We start from the raw sequence: 18,254 nt of genomic DNA on the forward strand, positions 1-18,254 counted from the left end.
CTAAAAGAAGCTTCTCATTAAGTTGTTACCACTCTGCAATTAGTTGTATTTTCAAAAATAAAACTAATGTTGAACCAAAAAATGATTAATTCCCTTTTTTTTCTGTCCTCTCAGACAATGTTTCCTCCATCAGTGGAACAAGCAGCAACACTGAACAGTCATCAATAGTGAAGAAGACACTGGATCTTCTCACCAGCTTCCTGCTGTGAAGGAAACATCTTCACTCATCATCGTGGGGAGCGAGACCACACTCTTTAGAAACACATTCCTCAAGTCAGAGACTAAAGAAATGATCCCTGAAAGTATAGTCTTAGTTTGCTGGGGCTGTTGTTTGGCATCTTGTTTCTACAGTCATGGGTTTTTGCTGCTGGTGAGCTCCTGGGTTTCAGAAAGACTCCTCCTCTAATGTGATTAGAGGCTCAGCAACAGACAGGTGTTCTGTTTTGAAGTGGAGCAAAGCCAACAAGGCAGGTTTTAATCAAAACGTAGCATAAGCTTCAACCAAATGACCACAAAAATGGTGAATGCAGCTCTTTGCACCTCTGCTCTATGAAGCTCATTTGAAGAGGGAATAAAACAGAATAAAACTGTGATGTATTCCCCCCCAACTACAAACTTCCAGTGTGGGTCTTCAAAGATCATAACCTTGAAAGATATCAAATTAGAGCAGTTTTGTGCATAAGAAATACACAGCTTTAGGAGTACCCTTTGCCTTGAAATTGAATGTCCAGAGATACACAATGAATATATTGATAGGAAAAATGGTGGGAGAAGGAGGGGAAATTACACATATGAAAGGTTTTGTGGCTGACAGCTGATCTAGTCTTGTCACAGTTTATGTTGATAAGCTGGCAGGGCACCCATAGAAGCATATGGTTTGGGTATACTGGACTTACTGGCAAACAATATTGAAATACTGACAGGGTTTCTCATTATAGTTTCTCATACCCCAGATTAACCAATTTCTCTATTTAAGGTGCCCTCAGATGACTTTTGTTTTAAATCAGAGCTAAAATTCAAATGCACTAAGAAAATTAATGTAATATCCCACATGGCTGTTGCATTAAAGTTTAACAACAAACAACTAAATATTAACCAAATGTTCAACAAAAATAGTGGATAAGAGCCAAAACAAACTAAATAAGAAGAAGGCCCTGAACAGGGATACTGTGTGTGGTCAGAGTCAGGCTTAAACTACATGAAAGCAGAGGCCTCTAAACAAATGAAATCAAAACTACAACAGGACTGGACGCAACCCCAGACTCAACTGATACAAAACCAGACTTAGAATTCACACTTCTACAAAGACTGAAAAAATCCCCCAATCATCATCATTATTTCAGTTTCATATGTAAATATAAATATCTGAGGTAAAATGGCCGATTTCACGATTGTAATGAAGACTTAAAAACAAAAAAATCCAGAACCAGAGTTGTGCAATGACACAATCCAGTAAAATGTAATGCTAATCCATCCATAAACTCTTTAGATTATCTTGCAAACGGACAAACAGAACCAACCACATAATCTTGCTGCCATTTGCAGCATAGACTGCAAACAACAAAAAAGAACAATAGTTGATGGAAGAGAGAACATTCCTCCTCTGCTCTGACTATTCAGGTATAAATAGGAAAAACATGCATTGATTGAACACAGGAGGTCTGGAACTACTAGCAGGACCCAAGTGACTGACCACTTAGAACAAAATAACAAATAATAGAAAAAGACGAGAAAAGTAGTGGAGTGATAAAAAGTAGTAATAAAAAACAAGTGATGAATCGACTTAATGTAAGAGTTGTCTGATAAAACAGTGGAATGTTTCGAGTGGTGTTTATTAGAGTTTCAGATTTCAACCATAGTTTGAGTATAAATAAGTTAAGTCATCACTGAAGAAATGTCAAAGCAAATCTGATCACAAATGTGAGGTTATTTCTTTGATATTTCCATCTTGACTTGACTGAATAAGAGTGAAGATACAGCTTTTAAAAGATGGAGGAACATGCAACATTTACTCTTTCCCTTATAGGATAGTTTCTTTATTTCGTAGAGCGGATACTTTAACAGTGTGAGTTATCTTACCAAAAAAAAAACATTTTTTAGAACTCTGGGAGAGAATAGTGTTTTCAAGACTGCTGATATAGAGAAACTGGCATTCAGAGTGTGTATTCAACAGAGAAGAGGCAGAAATCCAAACTCTGGATGAGTTTGTGTGTGGAACAAAGACAGAATGAACAGACTTGATCAACAGTCTCTTTCATTTTTAATTTGTTTCTTAATGTTGATCATCCACTCTCTTCATTCTTCCTCCTTCAGCGTAAGATGAACTGAACAGTCACCAACATTACTTAAATATCACGGTGAACTCCTGTAAACCAAAAAGACAAACCTCTTCTAATCAGACTGTCTGAACAGGTCTCATTTTAAAATGGACACATTTAAAAAGAAAAACATGATTTTATGACAGTTGATAATCACATCACAACAAGCAGTGTTTTTTTTCTTTATAACAAACTAAAACAGGAACAACAAGTCTAAGCTGCTAAATTCAATTTTACTTTAATTCACTGGGGTTGACAATGGACGACTGCTCAATACTAGACATACAAACGTGTGCAGTAGAGGTCACTATGAAGAAACAAGCTCTGGAAGGACGGATAAAATTAGTTGCGTTTTATTTTGAAAAACCAAAAAACACATTAATTCACTCCGTGGTGTTGTTGTTGTTGTTTTTTTTTTTTTCTGTCCACTCAGACAATGTTTCCTCCATCAGCGGAACAAGCAACAACACTGAACAGTCATCAACAGTGAAGAAGACACTGGATCTTCTCACCTGCTTCCTGCTCTGAAGGAAACATCTTTACTCATCATCGTGGGGAGCGAGACCACACTCTTTAGAAACACATTCCTCAAGTCAGAGACTAAAGAAATGATCCCTGAAAGTATAGTCTTAGTTTGCTGGGGCTGTTGTTTGGCATCTTGTTTCTACAGTCATGGGTTTTTGCTGCTGGTGAGCTCCTGGGTTTCAGAAAGACTCCTCCTCTAATGTGATTAGAGGCTCAGCGACAGACAGGTGTTCTGTTTTGAAGTGGAGCAAAGCCAACAAGGCAGGTTTTAATCAAAACGTAGCATAAGCTTCAACCAAATGACCACAAAAATGGTGAATGCAGCTCTTTGCACCTCTGCTCTATGAAGCTCATTTGAAGAGGGAATAAAACATCTGTGGCTGATAGTATATATGTTATGAAAATCCAATCATATCTGGAAATTTGAAAAACAATTCAATCTTGATAAAAAACCTAAATGTTCAATTTAGTGCCATTGAATCACCTCAGGCTCCAGCACCCCTGCAGCTTTAAATTGGATTAAGTGGGTCTAAAAAGTAGATGGATGTTTCCATAGTTTTGTTATCAAAATACATTAAATCTGCAGTTCCATTGACTTGGATTTGCATATCTATTTTAGCTGATTTACAACATTAACAGCTGTGCTTTAGGAGTCATATGTGCAGCTCAGGAACAGTCGAACAACTTCATCTTGGCTAAAATGTCATCTTTTTATCATTATCTTAGATACAACAACATCTTTGTAAAATAAGAAAAACATCACTCAGACGATGCAGAAAGGAAGAAACAGCATCAGGTACAGTGCAAAATAAGCTGAGCAGTAAAACATGTACACTACAGCAGAACTTTATGGAAAAAGAATTGGACAAAAAACATACTTTAATACCATAAACATATCCAAATCAGAAAGATGCATCTCTTGTAATAATGATGAACAGGTCTGGCTTAGTAAAAAACTATTTGAATATAGTTGTTGTGTTTAACCACCTGCTTCCACAGTTATCAGCTCCTTAAACAAATGATATCATTAAACTCAATGCATTACCAACTCATAACTTTAAACAAGATGAGACACCACTCAGAAAATGTTTCCTCCATCAGTGGAACAAGCAGCAACACTGAACAGTCATCAACAGTGAAGAAGACACTGGATCTTCTCACCAGCTTCCTGCTCTGAAGGAAACATCTTCACTCATCATCGTGGGGAGCGAGACCACACTCTTTAGAAACACATTCCTCAAGTCAGAGACTAAAGAAATGATCCCTGAAAGTATAGTCTTAGTTTGCTGGGGCTGTTGTTTGGCATCTTGTTTCTACAGTCATGGGTTTTTGCTGCTGGTGAGCTCCTGGGTTTCAGAAAGACTCCTCCTCTAATGTGATTAGAGGCTCAGCGACAGACAGGTGTTCTGTTTTGAAGTGGAGCAAAGCCAACAAGGCAGGTTTTAATCAAAACGTAGCATAAGCTTCAACCAAATGACCACAAAAATGGTGAATGCAGCTCTTTGCACCTCTGCTCTATGAAGCTCATTTGAAGAGGGAATAAAACATCTGTGGCTGATAGTATATATGTTATGAAAATCCAATCATATCTGGAAATTTGAAAAACAATTCAATCTTGATAAAAAACCTAAATGTTCAATTTAGTGCCATTGAATCACCTCAGGCTCCAGCACCCCTGCAGCTTTAAATTGGATTAAGTGGGTCTAAAAAGTAGATGGATGTTTCCATAGTTTTGTTATCAAAATACATTAAATCTGCAGTTCCATTGACTTGGATTTGCATATCTATTTTAGCTGATTTACAACATTAACAGCTGTGCTTTAGGAGTCATATGTGCAGCTCAGGAACAGTCGAACAACTTCATCTTGGCTAAAATGTCATCTTTTTATCATTATCTTAGATACAACAACATCTTTGTAAAATAAGAAAAACATCACTCAGACGATGCAGAAAGGAAGAAACAGCATCAGGTACAGTGCAAAATAAGCTGAGCAATAAAACATGTACACTACAGCAGAACTTTATGGAAAAAGAATTGGACAAAAAACATACTTTAATACCATAAACATACCCAAATCAGAAAGATGCATCTCTTGTAATAATGATGAACAGGTCTGGCTTCGTAAAAAACTATTTGAATATAGTTGTTGTGTTTAACCACCTGCTTCCACAGTTATCAGCTCCTTAAACAAATGATATCATTAAACTCAATGCATTACCAACTCATAACTTTAAACAAGATGAGACACCACTCAGACAATGTTTCCTCCATCAGTGGAACAAGCAGCAACACTGAACAGTCATCAACAGTGAAGAAGACACTGGATCTTCTCACCAGCTTCCTGCTCTGAAGGAAACATCTTCACTCATCATCGTGGGGAGCGAGACCACACTCTTTAGAAACACATTCCTCAAGTCAGAGACTAAAGAAATGATCCCTGAAAGTATAGTCTTAGTTTGCTGGGGCTGTTGTTTGGCATCTTGTTTCTACAGTCATGGGTTTTTGCTGCTGGTGAGCTCCTGGGTTTCAGAAAGACTCCTCCTCTAATGTGATTAGAGGCTCAGCGACAGACAGGTGTTCTGTTTTGAAGTGGAGCAAAGCCAACAAGGCAGGTTTTAATCAAAACGTACCATAAGTTTCAACCAAATGTCCACAAAAATGGTGAATGCAGCTCTTTGCACCTCTGCTCTATGAAGCTCATTTGAAGAGGGAATAAAACAGAATAAAACTGTGATGTATTCCCCCAACTACAAACTTCCAGTGTGGGTCTTCAAAGATCATAACCTTGAAAGATATCAAATTAGAGCAGTTTTGTGCATAAGAAATACACAGCTTTAGGAGTACCCTTTGCCTTGAAATTGAATGTCCAGAGATACACAATGAATATATTGATAGGAAAAATGGTGGGAGAAGGAGGGGAAATTACACATATGAAAGGTTTTGTGGCTGACAGCTGATCTAGTCTTGTCACAGTTTATGTTGATAAGCTGGCAGGGCACCCATAGAAGCATATGGTTTGGGTATACTGGACTTACTGGCAAACAATATTGAAATACTGACAGGGTTTCTCATTATAGTCATACCCCAGATTAACCAATTTCTCTATTTAAGGTGCCCTCAGATGACTTTTGTTTTAAATCAGAGCTAAAATTCAAATGCACTAAGAAAATTAATGTAATATCCCACATGGCTGTTGCATTAAAGTTTGACAACAAACAACTAGATATTAACCAAATGTTCAACAAAAATAGTGGATAAGAGCCAAAACAAACTAAATAAGAAGAAGGCCCTGAACAGGGATACTGTGTGTGGTCAGAGTCAGGCTTAAACTACATGAAAGCAGAGGCCTCTAAACAAATGAAATCAAAACTACAACAGGACTGGACGCAACCCCAGACTCAACTGATACAAAACCAGACTTAGAATTCACACTTCTACAAAGACTGAAAAAATCCCCCAATCATCATCATTATTTCAGTTTCATATGTAAATATAAATATCTGAGGTAAAATGGCCGATTTCACGATTGTAATGAAGACTTAAAAACAAAAAAATCCAGAACCAGAGTTGTGCAATGACTCAATCCAGTAAAATCTAATGCTAATCCATCCATAAACTCTTTAGATTATCTTGCAAACAGACAAACAGAACCAACCACATAATCTTGCTGCCATTTGCAGCATAGACTGCAAACAACAAAAAAGAACAATAGTTGATGGAAGAGAGAACATTCTTCCTCTGCTCTGACTATTCAGGTATAAATAGGAAAAACATGCATTGATTGAACACAGGAGGTCTGGAACTACTAGCAGGACCCAAGTGACTGACCGCTTAGAACAAAATAACAAATAATAGAAAAAGACGAGAAAAGTAGTGGAGTGATAAAAAGTAGTAATAAAAAACAAGTGATGAATCGACTTAATGTAAGAGTTGTCTGATAAAACAGTGGAATGTTTCGAGTGGTGTTTATTAGAGTTTCAGATTTCAACCATAGTTTGAGTATAAATAAGTTAAGTCATCACTGAAGAAATGTCAAAGCAAATCTGATCACAAATGTGAGGTTATTTCTTTGATATTTCCATCTTGACTTGACTGAATCAGAGTGAAGATACAGCTTTTAAAAGATGGAGGAACATGCAACATTTACTCTTTCCCTTATAGGATAGTTTCTTTATTTCGTAGAGCGGATACTTTAACAGTGTGAGTTATCTTACCAAAAAAAAAACATTTTTTAGAACTCTGGGAGAGAATAGTGTTTTCAAGACTGCTGATATAGAGAAACTGGCATTCAGAGTGTGTATTCAACAGAGAAGAGGCAGAAATCCAAACTCTGGATGAGTTCATGTGTGGAACAAAGACAGAATGAACAGACTTGATAAACAGTCTCTTTCATTTTTAATTTGTTTCTTAATGTTGATCATCCACTCTCTTCATTCTTCCTCCTTCAGCGTAAGATGAACTGAACAGTCACCAACAATACTTAAATATCACGGTGAACTCCTGTAAACTAAAAAGACAAACCTCTTCTAATCAGACTGTCTGAAAAAGTCTCATTTTAAAATGGACACATTTAAAAAGAAAAACATGATTTTATGACAGTTGATAATCACATCACAACAAGCAGCGTTTTTTTCTTTATAACAAACTAAAAAAGGAACAACAAGTCTAAGCTGCTAAATTCAATTTTACTTTAATTCACTGGGGTTGACAATGGACGACTGCTCAATACTAGACATACAAACGTGTGCAGTAGAGGTCACTATGAAGAAACAAGCTCTGGAAGGACAGATAAAAATAGTTGCATTTCATTTTGAAAAACCAAAAAACACATTTATTCACTCTGTGTTGTTGTTGGTTTTTTTTCTGTCCACTCAGACAATGTTTCCTCCATCAGTGGAACAAGCAGCAACACTGAACAGTCATCAACAGTGAAGAAGACACTGGATCTTCTCACCAGCTTCCTGCTCTGAAGGAAACATCTTTACTCATCATCGTGGGGAGCGAGACCACACTCTTTAGAAACACATTCCTCAAGTCAGAGACTAAAGAAATGATCCCTGAAAGTATAGTCTTAGTTTGCTGGGGCTGTTGTTTGGCATCTTGTTTCTACAGTCATGGGTTTTTGCTGCTGGTGAGCTCCTGGGTTTCAGAAAGACTCCTCCTCTAATGTGATTAGAGGCTCAGCGACAGACAGGTGTTCTGTTTTGAAGTGGAGCAAAGCCAACAAGGCAGGTTTTAATCAAAACGTAGCATAAGCTTCAACCAAATGACCACAAAAATGGTGAATGCAGCTCTTTGCACCTCTGCTCTATGAAGCTCATTTGAAGAGGGAATAAAACATCTGTGGCTGATAGTATATATGTTATGAAAATCCAATCATATCTGGAAATTTGAAAAACAATTCAATCTTGATAAAAAACCTAAATGTTCAATTTAGTGCCATTGAATCACTTTGGGCTCCAGCACCCCTGCAGCTTTAAATTGGATTAAGTGGGTCTAAAAAGTAGATGGATGTTTCCATAGTTTTGTTATCAAAATACATTAAATCTGCAGTTCCATTGACTTGGATTTGCATATTTATTTTAGCTGATTTACAACATTAACAGCTGTGCTTTAGGAGTCATATGTGCAGCTCAGGAACAGTCGAACAACTTCATCTTGGCTAAAATGTCATCTTTTTATCATTATCTTAGATACAACAACATCTTTGTAAAATAAGAAAAACATCACTCAGACGATGCAGAAAGGAAGAAACAGCATCAGGTACAGTGCAAAATAAGCTGAGCAGTAAAACATGTACACTACAGCAGAACTTTATGGAAAAATAATTGGACAAAAAACATACTTTAATACCATAAACATATCCAAATCAGAAAGATGCATCTCTTGTAATAATGATGAACAGGTCTGGCTTAGTAAAAAACTATTTGAATATAGTTGTTGTGTTTAACCACCTGCTTCCACAGTTATCAGCTCCTTAAACAAATGATATCATTAAACTCAATGCATTACCAACTCATAACTTTAAACAAGATGAGACACCACTCAGAAAATGTTTCCTCCATCAGTGGAACAAGCAGCAACACTGAACAGTCATCAACAGTGAAGAAGACACTGGATCTTCTCACCAGCTTCCTGCTCTGAAGGAAACATCTTTACTCATCATCATGGGGAGCGAGACCACACTCTTTAGAAACACATTCCTCAAGTCAGAGACTAAAGAAATGATCCCTGAAAGTATAGTCTTAGTTTGCTGGGGCTGTTGTTTGGCATCTTGTTTCTACAGTCATGGGTTTTTGCTGCTGGTGAGCTCCTGGGTTTCAGAAAGACTCCTCCTCTAATGTGATTAGAGGCTCAGCGACAGACAGGTGTTCTGTTTTGAAGTGGAGCAAAGCCAACAAGGCAGGTTTTAATCAAAACGTAGCATAAGCTTCAACCAAATGACCACAAAAATGGTGAATGCAGCTCTTTGCACCTCTGCTCTATGAAGCTCATTTGAAGAGGGAATAAAACATCTGTGGCTGATAGTATATATGTTATGAAAATCCAATCATATCTGGAAATTTGAAAAACAATTCAATCTTGATAAAAAACCTAAATGTTCAATTTAGTGCCATTGAATCACCTCAGGCTCCAGCACCCCTGCAGCTTTAAATTGGATTAAGTGGGTCTAAAAAGTAGATGGATGTTTCCATAGTTTTGTTATCAAAATACATTAAATCTGCAGTTCCATTGACTTGGATTTGCATATTTATTTTAGCTGATTTACAACATTAACAGCTGTGCTTTAGGAGTCATATGTGCAGCTCAGGAACAGTCGAACAACTTCATCTTGGCTAAAATGTCATCTTTTTATCATTATCTTAGATACAACAACATCTTTGTAAAATAAGAAAAACATCACTCAGACGATGCAGAAAGGAAGAAACAGCATCAGGTACAGTGCAAAATAAGCTGAGCAGTAAAACATGTACACTACAGCAGAACTTTATGGAAAAAGAATTGGACAAAAAAGACATTACAAAAAACATACTTTAATACCATAAACATACCCAAATCAGAAAGATGCATCTCTTGTAATAATGATGAACAGGTCTGGCTTCGTAAAAAACTATTTGAATATAGTTGTTGTGTTTAACCACCTGCTTCCACAGTTATCAGCTCCTTAAACAAATGATATCATTAAACTCAATGCATTACCAACTCATAACTTTAAACAAGATGAGACACCACTCAGACAATGTTTCCTCCATCAGTGGAACAAGCAGCAACACTGAACAGTCATCAACAGTGAAGAAGACACTGGTTCTTCTCACCAGCTTCCTGCTCTGAAGGAAACATCTTCACTCATCATCGTGGGGAGCGAGACCACACTCTTTAGAAACACATTCCTCAAGTCAGAGACTAAAGAAATGATCCCTGAAAGTATAGTCTTAGTTTGCTGGGGCTGTTGTTTGGCATCTTGTTTCTACAGTCATGGGTTTTTGCTGCTGGTGAGCTCCTGGGTTTCAGAAAGACTCCTCCTCTAATGTGATTAGAGGCTCAGCGACAGACAGGTGTTCTGTTTTGAAGTGGAGCAAAGCCAACAAGGCAGGTTTTAATCAAAACGTACCATAAGTTTCAACCAAATGTCCACAAAAATGGTGAATGCAGCTCTTTGCACCTCTGCTCTATGAAGCTCATTTGAAGAGGGAATAAAACAGAATAAAACTGTGATGTATTCCCCCAACTACAAACTTCCAGTGTGGGTCTTCAAAGATCATAACCTTGAAAGATATCAAATTAGAGCAGTTTTGTGCATAAGAAATACACAGCTTTAGGAGTACCCTTTGCCTTGAAATTGAATGTCCAGAGATACACAATGAATATATTGATAGGAAAAATGGTGGGAGAAGGAGGGGAAATTACACATATGAAAGGTTTTGTGGCTGACAGCTGATCTAGTCTTGTCACAGTTTATGTTGATAAGCTGGCAGGGCACCCATAGAAGCATATGGTTTGGGTATACTGGACTTACTGGCAAACAATATTGAAATACTGACAGGGTTTCTCATTATAGTCATACCCCAGATTAACCAATTTCTCTATTTAAGGTGCCCTCAGATGACTTTTGTTTTAAATCAGAGCTAAAATTCAAATGCACTAAGAAAATTAATGTAATATCCCACATGGCTGTTGCATTAAAGTTTGACAACAAACAACTAGATATTAACCAAATGTTCAACAAAAATAGTGGATAAGAGCCAAAACAAACTAAATAAGAAGAAGGCCCTGAACAGGGATACTGTGTGTGGTCAGAGTCAGGCTTAAACTACATGAAAGCAGAGGCCTCTAAACAAATGAAATCAAAACTACAACAGGACTGGACGCAACCCCAGACTCAACTGATACAAAACCAGACTTAGAATTCACACTTCTACAAAGACTGAAAAAATCCCCCAATCATCATCATTATTTCAGTTTCATATGTAAATATAAATATCTGAGGTAAAATGGCCGATTTCACGATTGTAATGAAGACTTAAAAACAAAAAAATCCAGAACCAGAGTTGTGCAATGACTCAATCCAGTAAAATTTAATGCTAATCCATCCATAAACTCTTTAGATTATCTTGCAAACAGACAAACAGAACCAACCACATAATCTTGCTGCCATTTGCAGCATAGACTGCAAACAACAAAAAAGAACAATAGTTGATGGAAGAGAGAACATTCTTCCTCTGCTCTGACTATTCAGGTATAAATAGGAAAAACATGCATTGATTGAACACAGGAGGTCTGGAACTACTAGCAGGACCCAAGTGACTGACCGCTTAGAACAAAATAACAAATAATAGAAAAAGACGAGAAAAGTAGTGGAGTGATAAAAAGTAGTAATAAAAAACAAGTGATGAATCGACTTAATGTAAGAGTTGTCTGATAAAACAGTGGAATGTTTCGAGTGGTGTTTATTAGAGTTTCAGATTTCAACCATAGTTTGAGTATAAATAAGTTAAGTCATCACTGAAGAAATGTCAAAGCAAATCTGATCACAAATGTGAGGTTATTTCTTTGATATTTCCATCTTGACTTGACTGAATCAGAGTGAAGATACAGCTTTTAAAAGATGGAGGAACATGCAACATTTACTCTTTCCCTTATAGGATAGTTTCTTTATTTCGTAGAGCGGATACTTTAACAGTGTGAGTTATCTTACCAAAAAAAAAACATTTTTTAGAACTCTGGGAGAGAATAGTGTTTTCAAGACTGCTGATATAGAGAAACTGGCATTCAGAGTGTGTATTCAACAGAGAAGAGGCAGAAATCCAAACTCTGGATGAGTTCGTGTGTGGAACAAAGACAGAATGAACAGACTTGATAAACAGTCTCTTTCATTTTTAATTTGTTTCTTAATGTTGATCATCCACTCTCTTCATTCTTCCTCCTTCAGCGTAAGATGAACTGAACAGTCACCAACAATACTTAAATATCACGGTGAACTCCTGTAAACTAAAAAGACAAACCTCTTCTAATCAGACTGTCTGAAAAAGTCTCATTTTAAAATGGACACATTTAAAAAGAAAAACATGATTTTATGACAGTTGATAATCACATCACAACAAGCAGTGTTTTTTTCTTTATAACAAACTAAAAAAGGAACAACAAGTCTAAGCTGCTAAATTCAATTTTACTTTAATTCACTGGGGTTGACAATGGACGACTGCTCAATACTAGACATACAAACGTGTGCAGTAGAGGTCACTATGAAGAAACAAGCTCTGGAAGGACAGATAAAAATAGTTGCATTTCATTTTGAAAAACCAAAAAACACATTTATACACTCGGTGTTGTTGTTGGTTTTTTTTCTGTCCACTCAGACAATGTTTCCTCCATCAGTGGAACAAGCAGCAACACTGAACAGTCATCAACAGTGAAGAAGACACTGGATCTTCTCACCAGCTTCCTGCTCTGAAGGAAACATCTTTACTCATCATCGTGGGGAGCGAGACCACACTCTTTAGAAACACATTCCTCAAGTCAGAGACTAAAGAAATGATCCCTGAAAGTATAGTCTTAGTTTGCTGGGGCTGTTGTTTGGCATCTTGTTTCTACAGTCATGGGTTTTTGCTGCTGGTGAGCTCCTGGGTTTCAGAAAGACTCCTCCTCTAATGTGATTAGAGGCTCAGCGACAGACAGGTGTTCTGTTTTGAAGTGGAGCAAAGCCAACAAGGCAGGTTTTAATCAAAACGTAGCATAAGCTTCAACCAAATGACCACAAAAATGGTGAATGCAGCTCTTTGCACCTCTGCTCTATGAAGCTCATTTGAAGAGGGAATAAAACATCTGTGGCTGATAGTATATATGTTATGAAAATCCAATCATATCTGGAAATTTTAAAAACAATTCAATCTTGATAAAAAACCTAAATGTTCAATTTAGTGCCATTGAATCACTTTGGGCTCCAGCACCCCTGCAGCTTTAAATTGGATTAAGTGGGTCTAAAAAGTAGATGGATGTTTCCATAGTTTTGTTATCAAAATACATTAAATCTGCAGTTCCATTGACTTGGATTTGCATATTTATTTTAGCTGATTTACAACATTAACAGCTGTGCTTTAGGAGTCATATGTGCAGCTCAGGAACAGTCGAACAACTTCATCTTGGCTAAAATGTCATCTTTTTATCATTATCTTAGATACAACAACATCTTTGTAAAATAAGAAAAACATCACTCAGACGATGCAGAAAGGAAGAAACAGCATCAGGTACAGTGCAAAATAAGCTGAGCAGTAAAACATGTACACTACAGCAGAACTTTATGGAAAAATAATTGGACAAAAAACATACTTTAATACCATAAACATATCCAAATCAGAAAGATGCATCTCTTGTAATAATGATGAACAGGTCTGGCTTAGTAAAAAACTATTTGAATATAGTTGTTGTGTTTAACCACCTGCTTCCACAGTTATCAGCTCCTTAAACAAATGATATCATTAAACTCAATGCATTACCAACTCATAACTTTAAACAAGATGAGACACCACTCAGAAAATGTTTCCTCCATCAGTGGAACAAGCAGCAACACTGAACAGTCATCAACAGTGAAGAAGACACTGGATCTTCTCACCAGCTTCCTGCTCTGAAGGAAACATCTTTACTCATCATCATGGGGAGCGAGACCACACTCTTTAGAAACACATTCCTCAAGTCAGAGACTAAAGAAATGATCCCTGAAAGTATAGTCTTAGTTTGCTGGGGCTGTTGTTTGGCATCTTGTTTCTACAGTCATGGGTTTTTGCTGCTGGTGAGCTCCTGGGTTTCAGAAAGACTCCTCCTCTAATGTGATTAGAGGCTCAGCGACAGACAGGTGTTCTGTTTTGAAATGGAGCAAAGCCAACAAGGCAGGTTTTAATCAAAACGTAGCATAAGCTTCAACCAAATGACCACAAAAATGGTGAATGCAGCTCTTTGCACCTCTGCTCTATGAAGCTCATTTGAAGAGGGAATAAAACATCTGTGGCTGATAGTATATATGTTATGAAAATCCAATCATATCTGGAAATTTGAAAAACAATTCAATCTTGATAAAAAACCTAAATGTTCAATTTAGTGCCATTGAATCACCTCAGGCTCCAGCACCCCTGCAGCTTTAAATTGGATTAAGTGGGTCTAAAAAGTAGATGGATGTTTCCATAGTTTTGTTATCAAAATACATTAAATCTGCAGTTCCATTGACTTGGATTTGCATATTTATTTTAGCTGATTTACAACATTAACAGCTGTGCTTTAGGAGTCATATGTGCAGCTCAGGAACAGTCGAACAACTTCATCTTGGCTAAAATGTCATCTTTTTATCATTATCTTAGATACAACAACATCTTTGTAAAATAAGAAAAACATCACTCAGACGATGCAGAAAGGAAGAAACAGCATCAGGTACAGTGCAAAATAAGCTGAGCAGTAAAACATGTACACTACAGCAGAACTTTATGGAAAAAGAATTGGACAAAAAACATACTTTAATACCATAAACATATCCAAATCAGAAAGATGCATCTCTTGTAATAATGATGAACAGGTCTGGCTTAGTAAAAAACTATTTGAATATAGTTGTTGTGTTTAACCACCTGCTTCCACAGTTATCAGCTCCTTAAACAAATGATATCATTAAACTCAATGCATTACCAACTCATAACTTTAAACAAGATGAGACACCACTCAGAAAATGTTTCCTCCATCAGTGGAACAAGCAGCAACACTGAACAGTCATCAACAGTGAAGAAGACACTGGATCTTCTCACCAGCTTCCTGCTCTGAAGGAAACATCTTCACTCATCATCGTGGGGAGCGAGACCACACTCTTTAGAAACACATTCCTCAAGTCAGAGACTAAAGAAATGATCCCTGAAAGTATAGTCTTAGTTTGCTGGGGCTGTTGTTTGGCATCTTGTTTCTACAGTCATGGGTTTTTGCTGCTGGTGAGCTCCTGGGTTTCAGAAAGACTCCTCCTCTAATGTGATTAGAGGCTCAGCGACAGACAGGTGTTCTGTTTTGAAGTGGAGCAAAGCCAACAAGGCAGGTTTTAATCAAAACGTAGCATAAGTTTCAACCAAATGACCACAAAAATGGTGAATGCAGCTCTTTGCACCTCTGCTCTATGAAGCTCATTTGAAGAGGGAATAAAACATCTGTGGCTGATAGTATATATGTTATTAAAATCCAATCATATCTGGAAATTTGAAAAACAATTCAATCTTGATAAAAAACCTAAATGTTCAATTTAGTGCCATTGAATCACTTTGGGCTCCAGCACCCCTGCAGCTTTAAATTGGATTAAGTGGGTCTAAAAAGTAGATGGATGTTTCCATAGTTTTGTTATCAAAATACATTAAATCTGCAGTTCCATTGACTTGGATTTGCATATTTATTTTAGCTGATTTACAACATTAACAGCTGTGCTTTAGGAGTCATATGTGCAGCTCAGGAACAGTCGAACAACTTCATCTTGGCTAAAATGTCATCTTTTTATCATTATCTTAGATACAACAACATCTTTGTAAAATAAGAAAAACATCACTCAGACGATGCAGAAAGGAAGAAACAGCATCAGGTACAGTGCAAAATAAGCTGAGCAGTAAAACATGTACACTACAGCAGAACTTTATGGAAAAAGAATTGGACAAAAAACATACTTTAATACCATAAACATATCCAAATCAGAAAGATGCATCTCTTGTAATAATGATGAACAGGTCTGGCTTAGTAAAAAACTATTTGAATATAGTTGTTGTGTTTAACCACCTGCTTCCACAGTTATCAGCTCCTTAAACAAATGATATCATTAAACTCAATGCATTACCAACTCATAACTTTAAACAAGATGAGACACCACTCAGAAAATGTTTCCTCCATCAGTGGAACAAGCAGCAACACTGAACAGTCATCAACAGTGAAGAAGACACTGGATCTTCTCACCAGCTTCCTGCTCTGAAGGAAACATCTTCACTCATCATCGTGGGGAGCGAGACCACACTCTTTAGAAACACATTCCTCAAGTCAGAGACTAAAGAAATGATCCCTGAAAGTATAGTCTTAGTTTGCTGGGGCTGTTGTTTGGCATCTTGTTTCTACAGTCATGGGTTTTTGCTGCTGGTGAGCTCCTGGGTTTCAGAAAGACTCCTCCTCTAATGTGATTAGAGGCTCAGCGACAGACAGGTGTTCTGTTTTGAAGTGGAGCAAAGCCAACAAGGCAGGTTTTAATCAAAACGTAGCATAAGTTTCAACCAAATGACCACAAAAATGGTGAATGCAGCTCTTTGCACCTCTGCTCTATGAAGCTCATTTGAAGAGGGAATAAAACATCTGTGGCTGATAGTATATATGTTATTAAAATCCAATCATATCTGGAAATTTGAAAAACAATTCAATCTTGATAAAAAACCTAAATGTTCAATTTAGTGCCATTGAATCACTTTGGGCTCCAGCACCCCTGCAGCTTTAAATTGGATTAAGTGGGTCTAAAAAGTAGATGGATGTTTCCATAGTTTTGTTATCAAAATACATTAAATCTGCAGTTCCATTGACTTGGATTTGCATATTTATTTTAGCTGATTTACAACATTAACAGCTGTGCTTTAGGAGTCATATGTGCAGCTCAGGAACAGTCGAACAACTTCATCTTGGCTAAAATGTCATCTTTTTATCATTATCTTAGATACAACAACATCTTTGTAAAATAAGAAAAACATCACTCAGACGATGCAGAAAGGAAGAAACAGCATCAGGTACAGTGCAAAATAAGCTGAGCAGTAAAACATGTACACTACAGCAGAACTTTATGGAAAAAGAATTGGACAAAAAACATACTTTAATACCATAAACATATCCAAATCAGAAAGATGCATCTCTTGTAATAATGATGAACAGGTCTGGCTTAGTAAAAAACTATTTGAATATAGTTGTTGTGTTTAACCACCTGCTTCCACAGTTATCAGCTCCTTAAACAAATGATATCATTAAACTCAATGCATTACCAACTCATAACTTTAAACAAGATGAGACACCACTCAGAAAATGTTTCCTCCATCAGTGGAACAAGCAGCAACACTGAACAGTCATCAACAGTGAAGAAGACACTGGATCTTCTCACCAGCTTCCTGCTCTGAAGGAAACATCTTCACTCATCATCGTGGGGAGCGAGACCACACTCTTTAGAAACACATTCCTCAAGTCAGAGACTAAAGAAATGATCCCTGAAAGTATAGTCTTAGTTTGCTGGGGCTGTTGTTTGGCATCTTGTTTCTACAGTCATGGGTTTTTGCTGCTGGTGAGCTCCTGGGTTTCAGAAAGACTCCTCCTCTAATGTGATTAGAGGCTCAGCGACAGACAGGTGTTCTGTTTTGAAGTGGAGCAAAGCCAACAAGGCAGGTTTTAATCAAAACGTAGCATAAGTTTCAACCAAATGACCACAAAAATGGTGAATGCAGCTCTTTGCACCTCTGCTCTATGAAGCTCATTTGAAGAGGGAATAAAACATCTGTGGCTGATAGTATATATGTTATTAAAATCCAATCATATCTGGAAATTTGAAAAACAATTCAATCTTGATAAAAAACCTAAATGTTCAATTTAGTGCCATTGAATCACTTTGGGCTCCAGCACCCCTGCAGCTTTAAATTGGATTAAGTGGGTCTAAAAAGTAGATGGATGTTTCCATAGTTTTGTTATCAAAATACATTAAATCTGCAGTTCCATTGACTTGGATTTGCATATTTATTTTAGCTGATTTACAACATTAACAGCTGTGCTTTAGGAGTCATATGTGCAGCTCTGGAACAGTCGAACAACTTCATCTTGGCTAAAATGTCATCTTTTTATCATTATCTTAGATATAACAACATCTTTGTAAAATAAGAAAAACATCACTC

General features: G+C 37.0%; 12 non-coding genes across 12 annotated transcripts; all 12 read right to left on the reverse strand.

The window, feature by feature from the left end:
• Nucleotides 1-105: 105 nt before the first annotated feature.
• On the reverse strand, nt 106-312 carry LOC140270996 (small nucleolar RNA U3). Its single transcript, XR_011907810.1, has one exon. It is a non-coding gene; the product is annotated as a small nucleolar RNA U3 (small nucleolar RNA).
• Nucleotides 313-2,742: 2,430 nt separating this feature from the next.
• Nucleotides 2,743-2,949, reverse strand: LOC140270994 (small nucleolar RNA U3). The gene has a single exon (XR_011907808.1). It is a non-coding gene; the product is annotated as a small nucleolar RNA U3 (small nucleolar RNA).
• Nucleotides 2,950-3,916: 967 nt separating this feature from the next.
• On the reverse strand, nt 3,917-4,123 carry LOC140270968 (small nucleolar RNA U3). Its single transcript, XR_011907784.1, has one exon. It is a non-coding gene; the product is annotated as a small nucleolar RNA U3 (small nucleolar RNA).
• A 967-nt stretch (nt 4,124-5,090) lies between these two features.
• LOC140270980 (small nucleolar RNA U3) lies at nt 5,091-5,297 on the reverse strand. Its single transcript, XR_011907795.1, has one exon. It is a non-coding gene; the product is annotated as a small nucleolar RNA U3 (small nucleolar RNA).
• A 2,413-nt stretch (nt 5,298-7,710) lies between these two features.
• Nucleotides 7,711-7,917, reverse strand: LOC140270985 (small nucleolar RNA U3). Its single transcript, XR_011907800.1, has one exon. It is a non-coding gene; the product is annotated as a small nucleolar RNA U3 (small nucleolar RNA).
• A 967-nt stretch (nt 7,918-8,884) lies between these two features.
• On the reverse strand, nt 8,885-9,091 carry LOC140270989 (small nucleolar RNA U3). The gene has a single exon (XR_011907803.1). It is a non-coding gene; the product is annotated as a small nucleolar RNA U3 (small nucleolar RNA).
• A 981-nt stretch (nt 9,092-10,072) lies between these two features.
• Nucleotides 10,073-10,279, reverse strand: LOC140270987 (small nucleolar RNA U3). Its single transcript, XR_011907802.1, has one exon. It is a non-coding gene; the product is annotated as a small nucleolar RNA U3 (small nucleolar RNA).
• Nucleotides 10,280-12,692: 2,413 nt separating this feature from the next.
• LOC140270986 (small nucleolar RNA U3) lies at nt 12,693-12,899 on the reverse strand. The gene has a single exon (XR_011907801.1). It is a non-coding gene; the product is annotated as a small nucleolar RNA U3 (small nucleolar RNA).
• A 967-nt stretch (nt 12,900-13,866) lies between these two features.
• On the reverse strand, nt 13,867-14,073 carry LOC140270990 (small nucleolar RNA U3). Its single transcript, XR_011907804.1, has one exon. It is a non-coding gene; the product is annotated as a small nucleolar RNA U3 (small nucleolar RNA).
• A 967-nt stretch (nt 14,074-15,040) lies between these two features.
• On the reverse strand, nt 15,041-15,247 carry LOC140270973 (small nucleolar RNA U3). Its single transcript, XR_011907789.1, has one exon. It is a non-coding gene; the product is annotated as a small nucleolar RNA U3 (small nucleolar RNA).
• A 967-nt stretch (nt 15,248-16,214) lies between these two features.
• On the reverse strand, nt 16,215-16,421 carry LOC140270974 (small nucleolar RNA U3). The gene has a single exon (XR_011907790.1). It is a non-coding gene; the product is annotated as a small nucleolar RNA U3 (small nucleolar RNA).
• A 967-nt stretch (nt 16,422-17,388) lies between these two features.
• Nucleotides 17,389-17,595, reverse strand: LOC140270975 (small nucleolar RNA U3). Its single transcript, XR_011907791.1, has one exon. It is a non-coding gene; the product is annotated as a small nucleolar RNA U3 (small nucleolar RNA).
• Between the last annotated feature and the right edge of the window lie 659 nt (nt 17,596-18,254).

Source organism: Leuresthes tenuis, unplaced genomic scaffold (assembly GCF_036924035.1).
Source record: "Leuresthes tenuis unplaced genomic scaffold, fLeuTen1.0.hap1 SCAF_15, whole genome shotgun sequence".
Classification (NCBI taxonomy): Eukaryota; Metazoa; Chordata; class Actinopteri; order Atheriniformes; family Atherinopsidae; genus Leuresthes; species Leuresthes tenuis.